Source organism: Sinocyclocheilus grahami, unplaced genomic scaffold (assembly GCF_001515645.1).
Source record: "Sinocyclocheilus grahami isolate Dianchi unplaced genomic scaffold, SAMN03320097.WGS_v1.1 scaffold114.1, whole genome shotgun sequence".
NCBI classification, from domain to species: Eukaryota; Metazoa; Chordata; class Actinopteri; order Cypriniformes; family Cyprinidae; genus Sinocyclocheilus; species Sinocyclocheilus grahami.
Genome location: NW_015505293.1, coordinates 376,805 through 381,180, shown reverse-complemented (window position 1 = coordinate 381,180; position 4,376 = coordinate 376,805).

Genomic DNA, 4,376 nt, shown 5'->3' with positions numbered 1-4,376 from the left:
CATAAAATGTGCTGGACACATCTTAATATTTTGTTTAAACTGTTCTGGAACAGTGTTGTAAATACAACTTAACCACTGATTTCGTGTCCACTTTTGGAAGGCCAAACAAAGTATTTTTGCTTTCACAATGAAACAGCATCACACACCGCGGCCTTGAGTGAGCGGCGGCCAGCTTGAGTGAGCAGAGGCAGAATGTTGCGCGAGATTTCTCAAAAATCACCAGGGTATTTATTTATATGTTTGTATATTTATTTACTGAACCTAAAGTGATTTGTTAAAAGGACGCTTGTGAAAATGGCCTGTAGAGAGTCAGTAATCAGTTCACGGATCTATACAACACCTCTATACACCTTCATTTTTCACAGTTATTTTTGCCATGTAATTAATTCGTATTTCATAAAGTTCTAACCTGTCATAGTCAGAAATTGGATTAGGTAACACAAATGAAATGACACATGTCCAAGTGAGTCTGCGCTTCAGTACATCTGATTTACTCACTTGTTGAACAGTACAGTTAGAGATCAAGTGTTAATGTGTTTCCACCATTGTAGATCCAGCAAGGCCCTTGTTTGCTTCACTTAGGAACTGGTTTTCTTTGGGAAATAAAATGACAGAATGGTGTATCAATTGACTAAATGAAAAAGTAGATGTGGCACAGTGGGGGCAGCTACCTGTGACAAGTTTGTGACTCATCCATCACTCAGCCTGAAGCAAACAACAAAGTCAATTACACACCTTAAGACAATGCATGAAATCAAACCTAACTGAAAACTGCAAGGTTTTCCTTCTCCTTTTTGGTAGAATGGGGAATATTCAGATGGCTGAAAAACTCTATATGCTCTTATACTCTATATGACAAAAACATAACGTGAATATTTAAACATGTGCATGTACAGAGAAAGTGCCATGTCACTTCAAACTTGTATGACTTTTGCTTTCCTTTTTAATTTTTTTTTGGTTTGCTCATGTCTTATCTTGCCAAGGGCACCAAGAGGACTGTGACTGGTGCCCCCAGAAAAACAATAGGTGCATGACACCCTGGGAAAGACCTACTTTTTGAGTTCCAAAACTTCCCTGGAACCAGCTCATTTCACATATGGTTTGAAATCCTATGCATCAATTGATATAATTTATGCATTAAAATGCTTGGTTGGTTATTTATGATTACCTCAGCTTTCCCTGCAAATAAAGTCTGCTCAATAAAAAAACAAAAACAAGTGAACATATTGCATTTGAATGTTGAGCATAACAACAGGTCATAATGCACAACATACTTTTCCATTTAGTTTCCTTCTCACTCCATTTGAGCTTGTCATGTTTAATGAAACGTTCAGCAATAGATGTTTGTTTTGGTCTTTCTTGTATAGAGCGACATTGGGAAATTTTCCCAGTCACACCTGAACTGTCTGACCTAGGTTTGAACTCACAACGTAACACACAGACTTGTGTTCAGCTTTGAAAACATGAGTTGAGACAGTGTAAGAGTACAAACCATTCAAAAGGACAGAGGAAATGCTCTGAGGAAACAAGAACGCCGCGCTCCACCCTCAGCTATCCATGTCCCCTTGTTTGTATACCATGAGGAGATCTGATGAATTATTCATATGAGCACACAACGTAACACACAGACTTGTGTTCAGCTTTGAAAACATGAGTTCAGACAGTGTAAGAGTACAAACCATTCAAAAGGACAGAGGAAATGCTCTGAGGAAACAAGAACGCCGCGCTCCACCCTCAGCTATCCATGTCCCCTTGTTTGTATACCATGAGGAGATCTGATGAATTATTCATATGAGCACAAAAAAAAACAAAGCTGCGTGGAGACTTAATTAATGATTGATCGTTGGACTTCAACATTCTAGATATGCACTCAGATTAATAGAAGTCTTGCCAAGAGTAATGTTTGAGGACAGCTTAAGTCTACTCCCTAATAGTAAGGATTTGTTCCCATTTTAAATTGATTTTAGAATTTCAGAATTGGATTTGTCAGAATTTATTTCCATCTTCACTTGTTTTGTTTACAGATTCAGGGTAGTAAAGGAAATGTTTCAGCTGACCTTGTCTGAGAGCTGAAGGACTACGCCTAAACTTACAAGCCTCTAGCACAAAAAAAAACAAGCTGCTGTGGAGACTTAATTAATGATTGATCGTTGGACTTCAACATTCTAGATATGCACTCAGATTAATAGAAGTCTTGCCAAGAGTAATGTTTGAGGACAGCTTAAGTCTACTCCCTAATAGTAAGGATTTGTTCCCATTTTAAATTGATTTTAGAATTTCAGAATTGGATTTGTCAGAATTTATTTCCATCTTCACTTGTTTTGTTTCCAGATTCAGGGTAGTAAAGGAAATGTTTCAGCTGACCTTGTCTGAGAGCTGAAGGACTACACCTAAACTTACAAGCCTCTAGTACAAGGCTATTTCATAGTAAAGCATAAATGCAAACTGGTTATCCTTGCTGTTAAATACAGCACCTGCTTGAGAAATATGAATTACCAGAACTATAGTGTAGTTTTTATGGGTGCCATAGATGCCTTGTACCCAAATATATGCATCCAAATATTAATAAAAAAAATTATATCATAGAATTATAATATAATAATAGCTTTAGCTAAAAAAAAAACTAAAACATTATGAAGAATTTTGGGCCACGTTCCTATTTAATTTCCTTTATCCAATTCCTGGAACTTCTCACTCTTCACTTGCACCTGCACACTGAAAAGCCAAGCTATACGCCACTGGCACAGAAGCGAAAAATTGAGCCTGTTCTATGTTATGAAGTGTCTGATTCAAACTGACCTTTGAAGTTGTCACAATACCTGATGTAACATGGTTGCCAAGAAACTATTTTGCAGGCAGGCTGCTGTTAGAAACTGAGTTTCATTATTTAAGAATGGACAAGAGTGGAACGTCTTAATTCAGTTAAAGGGGTGGTTGATTGCAATTTCACTTTTTAACGTTAGTCTGTGTGTAATGTTGCTGTTTGAGCAGGGGCGTAGATTACGCGGGGGATGTGGGGGACGTGTCCCCCCCCACTTTTAATATCACGTAAATTTGTCCCCTGCACTTTTTCGGGCAAGTGTGTTCGCAAAGAGGTTTTCAAGAGCCGGTGTGAATAAATATAGATTTAAATTCAAAGAGACAGGACAGGACGTGCATGATCTGATGTTTTATTCGGACCCAGAATAAGGCGAGATGAACATCGCGGAGCGCTAAACACTGCGTGCAGTGTATGTTTCATTCAAACTCGAAGCCAAAGGGCACTCACGCGCAGAAAGTCGAACCAGGAAATTCCTAATATGGACAAAAGCGTCCAGCTATTGCTGTATGAAAATAGTTGTTTTCAGAAAAACAGAAACGTTTGGAAACATGAAGACATTAAACATACGATTGCGACAATATGGTTTATTTATGTTTGTCAAGTCATCTCCAGGTAATAAATAAAGTATATGAACAATGCAGTGCTAATTGACATAGCATTTATTACAGTATAGAAACTATTCTGCCTTATGTGATAAAAAAAAGTTTTTGTAGTATATAAACAAATCATTATTATTGTTTATTGTCCAGCAGTGAATCTGATTTCTTAGCCAATTAAAAGCTAGAAATGAGAGAAAAATTCAAGTTACCTATACACTACCAGTCAAAAGTTTTTGAACAGTAAGATTTTTTATGTTTTTTAAAGAAGTCTCTTCTGTTCACCAAGCCTGCATTTATTTGATCCAAAGTACAGCAAAACAGTAAAATTGTGAAATATTTTTACTAGGCTATTTAAAATAACTATTTTCTATTTGAATATATTAAAAAAGGTAATTTATAGTAATTTCAAAGCAAAATTTTTTGCATTATTACTCCAGTCACACTATCCTTCAGAAATCATTCTGATATTCTGATTTGCTGCTCAAAAAACATTAATAATAATAATAATAATTGGTATAGTGTATAATGTTACAAAAGCTTTTTATTTCAGATAAATGCTGATCTTTGGATCTTTCTATTCATCAAAGAATCCAGAAAAAATTTACTCAACTGTTTTAAATTGAATTGATATGAAATTGAATTGATAATAATAATAATTTTAAAATGTTTCTTGAGCAGCAATCTTACTGTTCAAAAACTGTTGACTGTTAGGTTATATGGATTACAGAAATGTTTATATATATATATATATAACATTTCTGTCCCCCTCACTCCTGAAATGATGGCTACGCCCCTGTGTTTGAGCATAAACAATATCTGCAAAGTTAAGAAGTTCAAAGTTCAATGCAAACGGAGATATCATCTTTTAAAATTATGGCAGTTTAATGCCTATAAAAATGGCTCGTAGGGACTACAATGAGGTAATTCCCGAGTTAGTGACGTCACAAAACCAGATA